This window comes from Myotis brandtii, unplaced genomic scaffold (genome assembly GCF_000412655.1).
Source record: "Myotis brandtii unplaced genomic scaffold, ASM41265v1 scaffold1424, whole genome shotgun sequence".
Taxonomy (NCBI): Eukaryota; Metazoa; Chordata; class Mammalia; order Chiroptera; family Vespertilionidae; genus Myotis; species Myotis brandtii.
This window is the reverse complement of record NW_005355089.1, coordinates 138621-157431: the sequence shown is the minus strand read 5'-3', so window position 1 is coordinate 157431 and position 18811 is coordinate 138621. Positions and strand designations below refer to the sequence as shown.

The following is an 18811-nucleotide window of genomic DNA, read 5'->3' as shown; positions in this document are numbered from 1 at the left end:
GAGCTGGGAACATAGAATGAATTAAAGTTGGTCTCTGCTCTTGAGAAACTCACAGCCCAATTAAAGACTAAGAAAGACCATGTTTAAAGTTCCTTAGCCTTTTCCTTTGTGTTATCATTTCTTCCCCTGCTTTGTCCATGCATAATATAATCTATTGTTTCTCAAAGTTCTTCTTAGCTCTGTATCCCTCCCCGGCCTTTGAGACTGCTGATATGTGAGAAAGCCTGCAGTTGTCTTCTGTGAATAAGAGTAATATCAAGAAAAACCTTTGGGCCAAGATTAGATTCCAAAGTGGTACATGTGGTTGACACTACAATATCTGTTTATGGTCTTTAGATGGACCTACACCTGGTCTCCAGCTTCTGTCCTGTTGCTTTGTCTTCCTCTGACCATTTCCTTCATCCACCCAGGTGTTACATAAAGACAGAGGCTCCTTGTTGGCCCACAGACTGAAGGGTCCCGGGTTCGATTCTGGTCAAGGGCACATACCTTGGTTGCAGGCTCGATCCCTGGCCCTGGTTGAGGCACATGCCAGAGGCAACCAGTCGATTGTCTCTCTCACATCGATGTTTCTCTCTCTTGCCCCCCTTCCCTTCTATTCTCTCTAAAAATCAATGGAAAAATATCCTCAGGTGGAGATTAACAACAACAAAAAATAAAAAAATAGAGACTCCTAAACCCAAGTTGATCTATCTAGTATGTAAAGAGACAGCTGTACTTCTTATAAACTAGGATTTGAGTGGACCTAGGGTTTAATCACAGAATTTTCATTCTCATCTATAAAATGATAATCAAAAAGCCTACTTAATCAGCTGTTGTAAGCATTAAAGTGAAATGATGTATTTTAAAATGTTTAAATTATAGAGTGCCCTACAATGATAAAGCCGTTGTAATTTATGTAAAATAAATACTTAATAGCTATGTTACTTGGCAAATTACTTCAGCACTAAGCCCGTTTCCTAGTCCTTTAAGTGGGGCTGATGATAACCCGTTCACTCAACAAGTATTTAAGGGCATAGTACTGTCAGATACTGGGAATACAGAGATAAGCAACTAGAGAATGGAGGGCAGCATGGTTTACTATGGGAGGGAGACCTGTAAATCACACTCAAAGGGATCAGTACAATAACATGAGAAGTGAACAGAATTGACTGTAGCATTTTACAGGAGGGCATCAGAGAATGTTACATAGTAATTTTGTTAGGGTTAAACAATATACATGAAAAGTACATCATGGACTCAAAATGCTATACAAGTTAAGTTAAATGTATCCCAAATGTATCAATTGTCTCAACCATTGTTTCATTTCCTCACAAGACTTGTACTTTAGATGCATTTATTTCTTTTAGCTTGATGTTATGAACTCCTGAAGGGTGTTATGTATTCCTATAGTAGAGTAGCCTGAAACTAATAACTTTATAATCTGAAAGGATTATTTTCAGCCACTTTATCATAATTTTCAGTTTCTATTACTGAATTAATTTAGAAGAAACTAGAAAATGTATTGTTTCAGAAAAAGATTCCTACTCCTACAGCATATTCAGTCACCATTAACATTTTGTGTTCTCATGTTTTTTAAAACAATATGTTTTTATTGCTTTTAGAGAGAGGGGAAGGGAAGGGGAGAGAGAGAAAGAGAGAGAGAGAGATCAGTTGCCTCCCATATGCACCCTGACCTGAGACTGAACCTGCAACCTGGGCCTGTGCCCTCACCAGGAATCAAACCAGCATCCTTTGGCTGCATGGGATGATGCTTCACCAACAGCCACACAGGCCAGGGCAGTATGTTCTCATCTTAATGATAAGAGTAACATTTAGAAAATTTGGGATATGGTTTTTCAATAATAGGAACTGAAAAATGTCCAATAACAAGAATAGATACTCAAAAAAAAATAGATACTCAAACTAAGCATCAGAAATGCAAATTAAGATATCTCTTTTAACCATTAGAATGGCAAAAAGAAAAATTTTTTTTTTTGAAATAGTGAGTCCTAGCAGAAATATAGGGAAAAGTCTGGTCTTAAGTAATGCCCACAGTGGTATAAATTAATACTGCTATTTTGGAGATAATTTTGGCAAGTTGCAAGATAGTATCGATTATAGGATGCTATTTATAAGTGTTTTTAAACTGTGGTAAACTTGTTAATATTTATTTGGGAGGAGTGGTTTATAGGATGCTATTTATAAGTTTTTTAAACTGTGGTAAACTGTTAATATTTATTTGGGAGGAGTGGTGAAGAAGAATTTGAGCTTGTTCTATAATTGCATTTCTGTTTCTGAGAAAATTTAAATATACTGAAGAGTACAGAGAATAATATAAAAACCCCTTTCCTACCCCTCCCCGAATTGATAATTTTTAACATTTATTTTTGCCTCAAGTCTTTTAGAGGGGAGGTAATACTTTTTCACCCAGTGTTCCCTTCCCTTCTATGAGCATTACCATGAATTGCTTGGATTTTTATACCGTGAGAATGGTATAAATTACTCAGGTAAGTAGAAATTCAAAAACTATGTGCTGTCCACACAACAATCTGTTATCTCTTGTGTAATATTAAATTTACATACTATTTTAGAGTTTGTGAAATCTTTGTCATTTGTTCATTTTAATGTAACTCTTGTTTGAAAACACTTTCTTGACTTTATCTTTAAGTAATGTTCTTCATGATTATAGAAGTATACATTGCTTATTATTGAAAAATACTGATAAGCACAGAAATCTGAAATTCTGCCATTCAAAGATATGTTGGTAATACAGTATATTCTTCCAAGGCTTTTCTTTATGCCTGTGTAGCATAAACATTAAAAAAAATAAATTTTAAAAATGCAATCCCTGACCTTCCAACTTTTTAATTATGAAAATTTTCAAACATAAAAATGCTAAAAGAATAATAGCACAGGAGCATTTGTATATATCATCAGCAGTATCCAACAATTTAAGAATTTGCCATATTTGATTTATATGTGTATTTAACTTTTCTGAAGCATATGAAGAATGACACTTCATCCTTAAATCCTTCAGCATGCATGTGTCAAATAGCACATCCTTGCTTTGATTAGCATTTTTATAATTACTGGTTGAGAGTTCTTTGTATATTAAAAGTACTAACCCTTTATCCTCTTGCAAATATTTTCTGCTTATTGTTTGAGATTTTTATGTAGTCAAATCTGCCCCCTTTTTTCTTTCCTTTGTGGTTTCTAGATTGTGTATCTTGCTTGGAAGTTCTTTGCCAAGATTACAAGAATGTTTTCCTACATTGTTTTCTAATGCTTTTATAGTTTAGTTTTTATGTTTGAGTCATGGTGTGAAGTCGGTATGTGCTTTTTGTTGTTGTTAATCCTCACACAAGGATATTTTTCCCATTGATTTTCAGAGAGAGTGGAGGGGAAAGGAGGGAGAAACATTGATGTGAGAGAGACACATTGATTGGTTGACTCCCATACGTGCCCCGACTGGACTGGTATGAAACCTGCAGCCCAGGTCTGTACCCTTGACTAGGAATCAAACACGCAACCCTTCAGTGCATGGGTTGACACACTAACCACTGAGCAACACCACCCAAAAGCACATACCTGGGTGGCAGGTTTATTTTCATCCAAATGGTTACCCAAAAGCTCCTGTTTTCCATCTTGGGAAAACTTATTTGATCTTTCAAAATGCGCTCAGCTTGAAAGTGAATTATTTGGAAAAGTGTAATTTATGGAGAAGGGCAAAGGTGGGGGGATAAAGGACATCTTAATACTGTCAACAATTTTAAAAAGTTGGATTTATGCCAAGTAGAAAACTGGCTTGGTTGCCATTTTTCTCTTGAATTTTGAGAACAATTCAGATTAGTTGTGCTTAATACTTAACATTTATCTTGAACTGAAGGCAAAGTATTATAGACAGTGTTTCAACGGATCTTAGTAATTACATTCCCATCTGATGTATGTTTGAGGCCCAGATTGTCCTCACGTCACAAAGTCCGTTGGTGGCAGGGAACTAGACTACCTTTGCATACTGTTCTTTCATTTTCAGCTAACACCTTTCATGTTAAAGATACAAGTATTTTATTTTATTGATTTTTTAAAATATATTTTATTGATTTTTTACAGAGAGGAAGGGAGAGGGATAGAGAGTTAGAAACATCCATGAGTGAGAAACATTGATCAGCTGCCTCCTGCACACCCCCTACTGGGTATGTGCCCGCAACCAAGGTACATGCCCTTGATCGGAATCGAACCCGGGACCCTCTGGTCCGCAGGCCGACGCTCTATCCACTGAGCCAAACCAGTCAGGGCAAAGATACAAGTATTTTAAAGCAGCCGATTGTTTACATGGTTTGGTTTCTTTAAAGAACATTGGGAACGATTATGTACCAGGCTGTGTGTGGTACTGTTAAATTTACTCAAACAGCAGCAGTTATGTCTGTATGTTAGGACATGATCTTTTTCTAAATGCTTTGTTTTAAAGCTTTAAAAAAAATCAATGAACTAATTTGATCCTTAAACCTGTGAGGTTAGAATTATTTTCATCATACTGAAAGGAGCTTGCTATCATGTTGATAATTGCTATAAATAACTTGTTCTTCTAAACCAGTGGTCGCCAACCGGTGGTCCGCGGACCATTGTTGGTCCGTGAGGTCCGAAAGGTTGGTGACCGCTGTTCTAAACCATATAAAAGAATCTTTGTCTCTGTTCCTTCCAAATTCATTTGAACCAGCTCAAAATAATTGAGATACACTTAAAAGCTCTGATTGTTAAGTGGTATGGCCCAACCAAACATTATTTAGTAGTCAGGGGTCCTCAAACTACGGCCCGCGGGCCATATCCGGCCCACCGGGTGTTTTTGCCGCCGCTGTGTGCATAGGAATTTGTTCATAGTTTTTTTTAAACTATAGTCCGGCCCTCCAACGGTCTGAGGGACAGTGAACTGGCCCCCTGTTTAAAAAGTTTGAGGACCCCTGTAGTAGACTATAAAACTTGTGAATGAGTCCCGGAGCATCATCATAGTTTAGTTTTTCGGTTCATGTCAGTACTTAAGGCTAACAGTCTTCTAGAGCAAGCATGTCAAACTCACGGTCGGCAGGCTGCATGCTTCAAGTTTGATATGCTTGGTCTAGAGATTAATATGTACTTTGTTCTCCTTCATATGCAGATAAAATGTAGAAGGATGAAAAGACCAGCTCTTTTTTGCTTTTGAGTATGTGTATGTGTGAGAGAGAGAAGTGGGGTCGGGGAGGAAGAGGGGTGAGAGAGAGAGACACCCAGCATAAGATTGCTGATCTTAGATTAATCTGGAGCTAAAAGAAATGTAACAAATAATGATATGGCTCACTCTTTGCCAGGCACAATCCTGTGGACAGGTTATTGTTTATTTTACAGAGGTTTACTGACTCAAGAGTGGTATGGTAACTACATAAGATCATATAGCTAGTAAATAGAATTTAAGCCCAGTTATGTCTGACTCCCAGGCCTCTCCATTATGCTGTCATCCTCTACTTCATTTTGACTTTGTTCCATAGTATTCCTCACTCTCTGTCTTTAAATTTAAAATAATAATCAGCGTGTATGGTAACAAATAAAAATACATTGCTGGGGTACTTCCTTCTCCCATATAGATATATCTTTTGTCAGAATATTTTAAGCCATTAAGACATAGCTTTTATTTAGAAATATGCTTAATCTGGCTTTTATATAGAAGGTTTTTTCCTTTTCTACCTTCGGCATACTTGACTAGAGGGTTTTTTTTTTTTTTAATCCACACCCAAGGATATTTTTTCTCCATTGATTTTTGAAGAAAATGGAAGGGAGGGAGGGAGGGAGAGAGAGACACATTCATGTGAGAGAGACACATCAATTGGTTGCCTCCTATACATGCCTCCAACTGGGTCTGGGAATTGAACCTGTAACCCTTGGGTTCAAGGGCTGATGCTACAACCACTGAGCACCGGCCAGGGCAGGACTAGAGGATTTTTTTAAATCCAGGTATACAGAATTCTCCCTTACACAGAGGAGATTTAATCTTTAGAGATGTTGCATATTTCTTTGAAAACTCAGGGATATGACAGAACTGGAGCTGAATAATGCAAAAGGGTTGGAATTCTTTTCTTTGGTTTCCTGTACTATATTTGGCAGCCTATCATGTGGCTTTAGAGGAAATACCATATACCTGTGTTTCATAAGTGAAAGTAAAAACATTGTACGGGCCTGCCTGGCATGGCTCAGTGGTTGAGCATTGACCTATGAACCAGGAGGTCACGGTTTGTTTCCTGGTCAGGGCACATGCCCAAGATGCGGGCTTGATCCCCAGTGTGGGGCGTGCAGGAGGCAGCCAATCAATGATTCTCTCTCATCATTGATGTTTCTATCTCTCTCCTTCTCCTTTCCTCTCTGAAATTAATAAAATATATATATTTTTAAAAAACATTGTATGGCTAAGCAGACAGTGTCTTGAAGATCAAGTTATGGATCTCTTTAAGAAGCCAGTGAAAGCTATCAACTATCTTCCCAGAAAAATAGCAACACATGCAAAGTTTTTTCATAGAATTTTAGGAGTTTTGTACTGATCCCTCAACATAGGACAAGAAGAAATCTAAAGATTTCTCCATGTCATTAAGTATGTCCAAACACTGTGTTTTTTTGTTCTTGTATTTTCTAGTATTTTAGAATAAAGCACTATGACCAAAGATAAAAGCTGGGCCAATTGTTTCACTTTTACTAAAGGTATTTTCTGCTTTATGCAATTTTAATCTCTAAAAATCCATTTTTTTTAAAAAAAAAGCAAGAGGATTATGGTTGGTGTTACATAAGGATTTATTTAATGTACTGTTGAACTTGTGATTATTTTCCAGCTTTGCTTTGGCCACTAGGAAGTTGTAATTGTGCATTTTTGTGTACTAGAGTTTCATTGTTTTTATATTACCATTACTCCTAATCTTCCTTTTTTTCTGATTTTGCATTTCTGTACACCGGGCTAATTCATAGCACCCATTGCAATACCCTGTGTATAGTATGTTCATTTATGTAGTATTTGTTGAGTGGAGAGATACAGATTGAATGAATTGTATAAATAGGTTTTTCTCCATTGAAAATTTCACCAAAAGAGTTTAATATGACTTGGATTTTTTTAGCTTCATTAAACATTTATTGGATAGTCATTTATTCATTTATTAATATAACAACAGTTTCTGTGCTGGTGACAGAAACACAAAGATAGTACACACAGTTCCATTCATGCAGAACTCTAGTCAAGAGATAGACATGTAAATAAACAGAAGTATGTTGGTTTAGGGTATATACGCAGGGTACATTGTGGGCACAAAGGAGGGGGTGGTCAGTTTTACTTCGGGGGGAGATATCTAAAATAGCTTCATAGAGGAGGTGATACTTAAGCTGAGTTCTAGGGGATATGCAGAGAACGGCAGCCATTTCAGCAGAGAGCAATAGCAATTTGAGTCAGGGTATCAAAAGTCTTAAATGTTGGGGGGGACTGTAAAAATCTTGACATGATTAAGCATGTGGAATATTATGTGATGTCATGGCCCTGGTAAGAGGGAAACAGGTACTAAGTCCTAGCTGTCTTGCATGCTGGGTTAGGTAAGGTAGATAGATGATGTAGATAGATGTTGAGTTTATGGGGCTATTGCTCTACCAGCAATGTGGTGGGTGGAATGGAGGGATCTGGCAGGATAAAGTCTTAATTTAAAATATTTTTAATTTATGAGATTTTCAAACATACACAAAAGTTAGAAAATAGTATAATAAAACCCTGTGTACCTGTTGCCCAGCTTCATCAGTTATCAACACATGGCTTTTGTTTTATTTAGACCTTACTCCCTCCCTCATTACTTTAAAACAAATTCCTAAGTGAGTAACAAATTGGCAAAGCATAATTAATATCTAACAAGGTGCCTCTCAAGTCTGGCTGTGCACCTAAATCACCTATACAGCTTAAAAATCACCACATATCTAATGAGTCAGATATTTGTATGGCCAGACATTATTAGTTTTCAAAATATGTCTTGGGTGATTTTGCACAGCCAGGGTTGAGAACTCAAGATTTAATTTTTTAAGTAGTTTGACTTCTGGTGGATGTATTTTCCTGAACTCAATGAATGCTGCCTGTGGCCCTTCTGGGTGAAGTTCACCTATTAGATAGCAGAGGCTTTTCTATGTGGTTAAGTTCTTGACATTTGAATAAAGAGCATTTAAAGGCTGATGTCTTAATTTTCTGTTACAGAGGGTAAGACTGAAAAGTACTTGCAGCAACTTTGAAATTGGATGTGATGAAATAGGGAATAAGTACTTACTGTTATAATAGGTCTTTTGCACCAAATCCAGTCACAATTTAGGAAGGGGATGGGAGACACAGACCATTCTTAAAGGGTAGACTAGGATTATTCCAGAGTATCAATTTAAAATGTATAGACAGGGACTCTTTCTCTCCTCTTTAATTTGCATAACTTTGCTGTTTTTATTTTTTGTTTGGGAATGCTAAGAAGGGCTCCTTGGCATTCTGCCATTTCCTCTCTGCTGGCAAAACTGATCTACAACTTTGGTGAGCCCTAGTTTTTTGTTTGTTTTTAAATATATTTTATTGAGTTTTTACAGAGAGGAGGGGAGAGGGATAGAGAGTTAGAAACATCAATGAGAAACATCGATCAGCTGCCTCCGGCACGCCCCCCACTGGGGATGTGCCCGCAACCAAGGCGCATGCCCTTGACCAGAATCGAACCTGGGACCCTTGAGTCCGCAGGCCGACGCTTTATCCGTTGAGCCAAACTGGTTAGGGCGATGAGCCCTAGTTTGTTGCCAAATTCTTTTGATGCCAGTTTCTCTCTCTAAGTAATTGGAAGTAGTGACCAGAAGGATAACTTCTGGATCTGCAGTTTCCCAAGACAGTAGTATGGAGGATGTGTTCTCAGACAGCATTCCTACCTCCAAAGTCATGACTGTTGAGGTATCAGATTCTTCTTTGGTGCCCTTGCCATATTTTCTTTGAGTATATGGAAGTGCTGAAATACACCAAGAGCAAGCATATACACTTACCTGAGGTATAGTGTTTTCAGATTTTGAAAGATATACTATGTCAAGTTATTTTTGCAGATAATTTCCAGATTTGTCTTGAGTAAAGGCTATTTAGTTGCTTTATTATTACTTTGTGTTTATTTTCCTTAACATCAGCAAACATTGAACAATTACTATAGACTGCTATTTTTTTTCTGCATGACGTTTCTTTAAATTTATTGGGGGATAACATTGGTTAACATAATTTTCAGTGTACAGCATAATTCAACATCTGTGTACTCTGTTAGTTGCTTTGTTATACATCTTGTTATCCGTGTCCAATAAAATCTAGGTCAGCAAATCCTTTGGGTCAGGTTTTATGCAGTCAAGGATAGGGATATTGGTATCTGTAGGGAGGGGTGGTGGGGTGCATATAGACATTTTATATGCTGTAGAGTTGTGGAGCAAACTTTGGTTAGAATCCGGGTTCTGCCACTTACTGGGTATGTGGCTACTCTTGGCCTCAGTAAACCAAACACTAGACTGGATGGAAGGGCCCGACAATCAGTTGGTGCCCCCTTTAACAAACCAGTTAACGTGATGTCTGTGCCTCTGTAATCAAATAGTGAATAGCAGGCTGGGTTTCAAGATTCAGCTTGCTGCTTCCTGGCATGATGGCTAGTTGGACAGTTCTCACCTGCATTTACTTTCAGAGACAGCAGAAAGGCAAAGGGAATCACTCACTGCAAGGCAAAAATCAAGTGTTTTGCTCTGTGGCATATTGGAATTGTGTTTTCTAAGCTTTTTGTTGTTGTTGTTAAAAGCGCCATAATGCTTTTCCATGATTTCATTGGGAATTTTAGGCTTACTTTGATTCATCCACATCACTTAACCTACCAATAATAAACCAAATCAATAAATATTGAGTGCTAAACTTCAGGATTAAATATCAGAAGACATTGGAAGGAAGCTCCAAGAGCAGGCACCAGCCTATACAAGGCATTTGTTTAGGTGATATTGTTCTTAATCTGATGCATGCCCTGTGGCTCAAGGGTTAGTTTTTTCTACCTTAAGAATTGTACCAAAAAATTCTCATTATAAATGGATGCCTGATTATAGAAACTTTGGAAGTAATTGAAAAGCATGAAGCAAAAATAAAACTATGTTATTCTGCCACCTAGAGGCAACCACTAATAATGTATGTTTCTTCCCTTTCTAGGTGGTTTTTTGTTTGTTCCCCACCCTGTGGCAGACATTTTCTCATTAATAATCAGGAAAGTGATAGGTACAGGATACAACTTAAACATATAGGGAAGGGCACTCAGTCAAGTTTTAGTAGGTTAGGAAGAGAATTGTCTTAATTCTGGATAGTATTTGTGCTATTTAAAACCCACATAAGTGTTCATTATGTTAAGGTGAAATAGTGAGGCACTAAATGGTCCCCTATACTCAACTTTCATAGGGATTTTCTTTCCACTATATTCTCTTTTCCTACCTTCCTCTACTTTTCAGTGACCCCATATTCTCTGCTTGCATTCACAGCCAACTTTTCACAAGAGTTTTCTGCACATGCCATGTTTATTGCCTCACTTCCCATTGATTCCTTAACTCACTCCAGTCTGTTTTCCTTTCCCACAACCCCACTGAAACTTGTTTCTCAAGTTATCTCTATTTCCTATTTCAGTGGATATTTTTCTGGACATTTCTCATTTTGACATTTGACACAACTGATCAGTCCTGCCATCTTTTGTCTTCTGTGATACTGTGAATTAGTTTTGCTTCTACCTCACTGGCCTCTCCTTTGCTAAGTACTTCTCCTTCCCCTTTCCTTTAAATGTTAGATCAAATAAGAACTCAGTTCTGGGCCTCTTCTTTTCTGTAAGCTATCATTTCCAGACCTATGTCTTCAAGTACTGTTTATATGCTGACAATCACAGATTTTTTTCCCTCAGGGCATACTTCCTTCCTGAACTCCATTCTATAGATATATGTGTACCTATCATTTGTAAGATGCTGTGCTAGATGCTAAGAGCTTAACAGTGTAGAAAATCAAACCAGTTACATTATTGACACTTGCTATGAGAGAAGCAGAAAAATAACAAATTAGACCAGCTTTAGGTACTACATTGCCATGGGAAGCCACTTTTTAGTTCTTATTTTAAAGTCAGTTCCTCAAATGGAACTGGCTGTGGGAAGAAGGGGAGTATGGGGCAGAAGCATTCAAGTGGGAATAGCACTTGTAAAGCGTTAGAGGCCAGAAGGAACTTAAGAGTGTTCCAGAAACTAAACAGAAAGACTAATGTGGTTGTGAAGAGAGGAGATTGGAGAGAGTTTCGGGAGAAAAATCATGCCAGGGCCCAGTGGGATATGGTTAGAGTTTGGATATGATTCTAGGGAAACTGTTGAAAGGTTTTAAGCGAGGAGGTAATATGAGCTGATTTATGTTTTAAGAAGATTACTTGTGCTGCTCTCTAGAGAACGGATTGGATGTAAGTGGGGAAATGGGGAGATCAGCTATCCCTATTTCACAGTTGAGGAAACAAGTACACAGAGGCTGATTTGTCCATGTTCATACAGTAAGTGATATAGCAGTGATTCTAACCAGGGTTTCCTGATTCTGAGTCTGTATTCTGATCTCATGTTTCTCAAACATTAATATATGAATCACCTGAAGATCTTATTAAAATACAGATTGATTCCTCAAGTCTGAGATTATACTTTTTTTATACATTTTTATTTTCTCTGGTCTGACTTTCATTAACAATGTAACAGAAAATACAGGGACAATAAAAATAGGTGAAATAGCCCGGCCAGTGTGACTCAGTGGTTGAGTGACAACCCGTGAACCAGGAGGTCATGGGTTCATTTTCCAGTCAGGGCACATGCCCAGGTTGCGGGCTCAATCCCCAGTAGGGGGCATGCAGGAGGCAGCTGATCGATGATTCTATCTCTCCCTCTCCCTCTCTCTGAAATCAATAAAATGATAAAAGCTGTATTTATATATATGTGAAATATTACAATGATCTATAGAACAAACAATGCAGATTCTTTAATAAATAAATTTTAAGGAAAAAAAAGAGATGCCTGTGGATTACAAGAATTTAACAGACACATCAAGCAGTTGCAATGGATGGAACTCATTAAGATTCTAATTTGAACAAAAACTATGCAAAATAATTTATAAGACAAATATAAACACTAGATATTTGATTACATTAAGGAATTATTTTTTATCTGATAATAGTAATGTGGCTATCTGGGTTTTATATTTCAGGAGAACAATTCTATAATTCATCATCTGTACAGTCAAACCTCGGTTCTTGAACATCTTCCCATCTCGAACAATTCGATTCTCAACAGAATTGTTAACAAAACTTCGGTTCTCGACCAGACAACCCTTTCATTCTGATACCTGTATGATCAGTCACGTGTCTCTCAGGTGACAAAGGAGAGAATGCATGAGTATGAGTCAGTTTACTGCTAAACCTTGCATTGTTAACATCTCAGGAAATTGTGCTATGATTATTTTCATGTTTTTTTTGTCTGCTTTTGTTGCTGCTGCTTATATACATACAGTAAGTCATCATGGTCCTCAGAAGGTTGCAAAGTGAAAGGAAAGTTGAGAACGATAAGAGTTTAGACATGTTCTGTATATAAGAAAAATTAGAATTGTGTGGGTGTCTGGAACAGATTAATTCCATTTACATTATTTTTAATGGGGAGGAGATGATTTAGTTTTCAAACAAATCACTTCTTGAACTGTCTTGAATTAAGTGCCACTATTATATTGTATTGTATGTTCACCACCCCAAGTCAAGTCTCCTTCCATCACCATTTATTCCCCTTTACCTTCTTCTACATACTTCACCCCCCCTTTTCCTCTCTGGTAATCACCATACTGTTTGTATATGAGGTTTGGGGAATTTTTTGCTTAATCTCTTCACCTTTTTCACTCAGCTCCCCTACTCCATGTTCCTTTGACAGCTGTCAGTCTGTTCTCTGTATCTAGGAGTCTGTTTCTATTTTTGTTGTTGTTAGTTTATTTGGTTCATTAGATTCGACATATAAGTGAAACCATATAGTATTTGTCTTTCTCTGACTGGTTTATTTCACTTAGCATAATATTCTTCAAGTCCATTCATGCTGTTGCAAATGGTTAGATTTCCTTCTGTTTTTACTGCCAAATAGTATTCCATTGTGTAAATGTACCACAGCTTTTTTATCCACTCATCAACTAATGGGCACTTGGGCTCTTTCCAGATCTTGGCTATTATAAATAATGCTGCAGTGAACATAGGGTACATACATTCTTTTGAATTAGTGTTTCAGGTCCCTTTGGATATATTCCCAGAAGTGGTATCGCAGGGTCATAAGGCAGTTCCATTTTAATTTTTTAAGGTAATTCCATACTGCTTTCCAGAGTGGCTGCACCAATCTGCATTTCCACCAACAGTGTATGAGGGTTCTCTTTTCTCCACCATCCTCGCCAGCACTTGTTGTTTGGTGATTTGTTGATGATGATAGCCATTCTGACAGTGTGAGGTGATACCGCATTGTGGTTTTAGTTTGCATTTCTCTGACGATTCGTGATATTCAGCATCTTTTCATGTCTATTGACCATCTGTATGTACTCTTTGGGGAAGTGTCTATTCATGTCCTTTGCCCATGTTTTAATTGGCTTTTTGCTTTTTCAGTATTGAGTTGTATGTGTTCTTTACAAATGTTGGATATTAACCCCTTATCAGATGTATCATTGGCGAATATGTTCTCCCATTGACTGAATTGTCTTCATTTCATTGATGCTTTCCTTTGCTGTGCAAATTTTTTTTTTACCTTGATATAATCCCATTTGTTTATTTTTTCTTTTGTTTCCCTTGCCTGAGGAGATATCAGAAAAATTGCTATGAGAAATGTCTAAGATTTTGCTGCTTATGTTTTCTTCTAGGATTTTTATGGTTTTGAGTCTGACATTTAAAACTTTAATCCATTTTTAGTTTATTCTTGTATATGGTGTAAAGAGGTGTTCTAGTTTCCGTTTGTTACATATATCTACCCAATTCTCCCAACACCCATTTATTGAATAAACTTATGTTTACCCCATTGTGTTCTTGCCTCCTTTGTCAAATATTAATTGACCATAAAAGTGTGAGTTTATTTTTGGGCTCTCTATTCCATTCCATTGATGTATATGTCTTTTTATGCCAGCACCATGATATTTTGATTACTATGGCCTTGTAGTAGAGATTGATATCAGTGATTCTTCCAACTTGGTTCTTCTTTCTCAAGATTGCTGAGGCTCTTTGGGGTGGGGTCTTTTGTGGTTCCATATTAATTTTTGGAATATTTGTTCTAGTTCTGTGAAAAACGCCATTGATATCTTGATAGGAATTGAATCTATAGATTGCTTTGGGTAGGATGGACATTTTAATTTTTAATCTTCCTGTCCATGAACATGGTATATGCTTTCACTTAACTGTATCTTGTTCAGTTTCTTTATTCACTGTCTTATAATTTTCCGAGTACAGATCTTTTACATCCTTGGTTAAATTTATTCCTAGATATTTTATTTTTTTGGTACAATTGTAAATGGGATTGTTTTCTTAGTTTCCATTTCAGATACTTTGTTATTGATGTATAGAAATGCAACTGATTTCGGAATATTTATTTTGTATCCTACTACTTTGCTGAATTAATTTACCATTTCTAGTAGTTTTGATGAAATTATGCATTTTTAATAACTCCCAGGTGGTGTCAGTACTGCTGATCCTTTGACCATGCTTCGAATAATAAGGCTAGTCTACCATTAAACTCAACTGCTATTGAGCCAGATTTGCAGGTGTCTTCTGCCTTTAAGATGGTCCAGTATTGAAAGTCATTGTAAATTTGATCAGTTGGAGGTGATTACTACAGAGTGAGTTACCCTTTACAGAGCAGCTTTCCTCAGTCTAATTCTACACATTTGACATAAAACCAATATTGAAACCTCAAAGGTAAAAAGTTTGGGGGAATAAGGAAGAGAAAAAAGAAATAATTAAATGGAAGTCATGGTAATAGCAGTTCTCTATCTGTAAATGGGGACAAAAATTGGCTTGAGTGGTGAGGATTGCATGAAAGGCTATTATGAAACCCTTGTGCAGCATGTCTCAAAGTTTATTCTTTGGGGTACTTAAATTGGTAGAATGTCAGTCGATGTCACTTGAAAAAAATGGTCTTTGCCCTGACAAATTTCTTTTACCGAAGATTTCTTGGAGTCATTAGTAATGTCAGTCAGTCATATGACTGTTTTAAAGGATGAGAAATTCCTTTTGTAACATTTCCCAAATTACTGGAACCTTGTCTTCCTTAGTGGAGCAAGTTGCTCTAAAATGCTTTGGGAAACACCAGCCTAAGTATTGTCTGGCTTGTAATGGGCACTCAAAAATATTCTCCCTTCTCACTGTGAAACCAGCTTAAATATAGAGTAACTAGGAAAATATAAAAACCCTTGAATTTTCTTAACCAATGTCTAGTGAACAGTGGTAGTGTTCCTTTTTAATCTATAGATTTTTTTTGCAACAAAGTTAGAGAAATCAGCTTAACATTGCGCTTGTTATGGGGATGTGTGTATTTGTTCATTTGTTTTGGCTTGGTTTTTGAATTGGGTGGTTATCTGAATCTGTTTATGAAAGGTTTGGAACCCAAACACCATGGAAGCTAAAAAGGCCAAATGCACTTGTTCTTCCAGAACCTCAACAGTTAGCATGGAACCTATGCTTGACCAGTCAGATGCTCACACTTGGGACTTTGCATCTAGAGTCACTGATGCTTAAAATAAATAACCTGAGACCATTTAGAAATACTTCTGGCACTAGCAGTATCTTCCAGACACCCAGGGTCTGACATTGCCCGCTAAGCTGTCTGTGGGAGGTTTTTTGCTGTAGTTCCAGGCTGTGTAGCTTCCTTGGTTCCTCCTCTTTTCTGAATGTGGATTGCTAAGTCTTCCTGTTGGTTCTGTAAACTATCAGTTGTCCTTCTAGTAAATCACTTTTTAAGCCAGAGTCTATTGTTTTCAATCCATACCCTTTACAATTACAGAATCCTAAGTCAAAGCAGTCGTAGACACTTATTTTAAGATTTATAGGTGATCTCATCTACCTTTTTGGTAAGTCATATAGTTTTACATTTAGGCTCATGGTCCTTTTATTACTTTGCTTTTTTATTGTTATGTAATCATGTGCAGTATATTAATTTCAGGTATACAACATAATGATTCAATATAACTAGAAGTTTGTGCTTTTTGACCACCTTCACTCATTTCAGCCACCCCCACTTTTGGCAACGACTAATCTGTTTTCTGTTTCTGTGAGTTCCAGGGTTTTTGTTTTATTTATTTATTTTTTTGAGATTCCCTATAGAAGTGAGATCATGCAGTATTTATCTTTTCCTCTGACTTATTTTACTTAGCATAAATGCCCATATGTGTTGTTGCAGATGGCAAGATTTCCTTATATTTTATGGTTGAATAGTATTCCATTGTGTGTGTGCGCGCACGCACCACATTTTCTATGTGTTGGCTATTGCAAATACTGTTATAATAAATATGGGGGTACATAAACCTTTTCAAGTTAGTGTTTTCATTTCTTTTGGATAAATACCCAGAAGTGGAATTGCTGGGGTCATATTTTTTTTAATTTTTTGAGGAACCTCCATACTGTTTTTTGTAGTACTGCAACAGTGTACATTCCCACCAACAGTGAGACAGGGTTTTCTTTTCTCCACATCCTCACCACATGATCCATTTTGAATTGATTTATATAAAATATGAGACTTTGGTTAAAGGGTTGGTATTTTTGCCTATAGATATCTACTTGCTCTGGCACCATTTGTTAATGAAACTACCTTTGATTGAGTTGCTTTTTCCTTTGGGCATATTAGATAATCTTTTGTCATTTGCAAAGAGGGACAGTTTTATTTCTTCCTTTCTGATCTATATACCTGTTATTTTCTTATCTTACCCTATTGCAGTGGCTAGAACTTCCAACATGTGTGAATAAAAGTGGTGAGAATCGATGGGCATTCTTACCTTGTTCCTAACGTTAGAGGGAAAGCGTTCAGTGATTTGGGTTGTATGGTGTATGCAGCAGATGCAGTCAGTAGCTTCCCAACAAATGATTGCTCTAAGTAATGGGTATGAGAAAAACAAAGCCTGAGAATCTATATATATAAAAGCCTAAGCGACCGTCACAACCAAAACAACCAGACGCACTTGTTGTTTGGTGATTTGTTGATGATGATAGCCATTCTGACAGTGTGAGGTGATACCGCATTGTGGTTTTAGTTTGCATTTCTCTGACGATTCGTGATATTCAGCATCTTTTCATGTCTATTGACCATCTGTATGTACTCTTTGGGGAAGTGTCTATTCATGTCCTTTGCCCATGTTTTAATTGGCTTTTTGCTTTTTCAGTATTGAGTTGTATGTGTTCTTTACAAATGTTGGATATTAACCCCTTATCAGATGTATCATTGGCGAATATGTTCTCCCATTGACTGAATTGTCTTCATTTCATTGATGCTTTCCTTTGCTGTGCAAATTTTTTTTTTACCTTGATATAATCCCATTTGTTTATTTTTTCTTTTGTTTCCCTTGCCTGAGGAGATATCAGAAAAATTGCTATGAGAAATGTCTAAGATTTTGCTGCTTATGTTTTCTTCTAGGATTTTTATGGTTTTGAGTCTGACATTTAAAACTTTAATCCATTTTTAGTTTATTCTTGTATATGGTGTAAAGAGGTGTTCTAGTTTCCGTTTGTTACATATATCTACCCAATTCTCCCAACACCCATTTATTGAATAAACTTATGTTTACCCCATTGTGTTCTTGCCTCCTTTGTCAAATATTAATTGACCATAAAAGTGTGAGTTTATTTTTGGGCTCTCTATTCCATTCCATTGATGTATATGTCTTTTTATGCCAGCACCATGATATTTTGATTACTATGGCCTTGTAGTAGAGATTGATATCAGTGATTCTTCCAACTTGGTTCTTCTTTCTCAAGATTGCTGAGGCTCTTTGGGGTGGGGTCTTTTGTGGTTCCATATTAATTTTTGGAATATTTGTTCTAGTTCTGTGAAAAACGCCATTGATATCTTGATAGGAATTGAATCTATAGATTGCTTTGGGTAGGATGGACATTTTAATTTTTAATCTTCCTGTCCATGAACATGGTATATGCTTTCACTTAACTGTATCTTGTTCAGTTTCTTTATTCACTGTCTTATAATTTTCCGAGTACAGATCTTTTACATCCTTGGTTAAATTTATTCCTAGATATTTTATTTTTTTGGTACAATTGTAAATGGGATTGTTTTCTTAGTTTCCATTTCAGATACTTTGTTATTGATGTATAGAAATGCAACTGATTTCGGAATATTTATTTTGTATCCTACTACTTTGCTGAATTAATTTACCATTTCTAGTAGTTTTGATGAAATTATGCATTTTTAATAACTCCCAGGTGGTGTCAGTACTGCTGATCCTTTGACCATGCTTCGAATAATAAGGCTAGTCTACCATTAAACTCAACTGCTATTGAGCCAGATTTGCAGGTGTCTTCTGCCTTTAAGATGGTCCAGTATTGAAAGTCATTGTAAATTTGATCAGTTGGAGGTGATTACTACAGAGTGAGTTACCCTTTACAGAGCAGCTTTCCTCAGTCTAATTCTACACATTTGACATAAAACCAATATTGAAACCTCAAAGGTAAAAAGTTTGGGGGAATAAGGAAGAGAAAAAAGAAATAATTAAATGGAAGTCATGGTAATAGCAGTTCTCTATCTGTAAATG

General features: G+C 36.7%; 1 protein-coding gene across 11 annotated transcripts in view; it reads left to right on the top strand.

The window, feature by feature from the left end:
- Positions 1-18811, top strand: part of HUWE1 (HECT, UBA and WWE domain containing 1, E3 ubiquitin protein ligase) — a 147966-nt gene that overhangs the window by 10251 nt on the left and 118904 nt on the right. For 7 of the 11 annotated variants that reach the window (XM_014535318.1, XM_014535321.1, XM_014535314.1 and 4 more), the window contains exons 4-5: positions 2380-2489; positions 12260-12424. The exons of 1 other annotated variant lie outside the window; for it this stretch is intronic. The gene's annotated coding sequence lies outside the window, so the exon portion shown is untranslated. Of the gene's footprint in view, positions 1-2379; positions 2490-12259; positions 12448-18811 lie in introns of all 11 variants that reach the window. 3 more of the 11 variants (XM_014535311.1, XM_014535310.1, XM_014535312.1) reach the window with 2 other exon arrangements.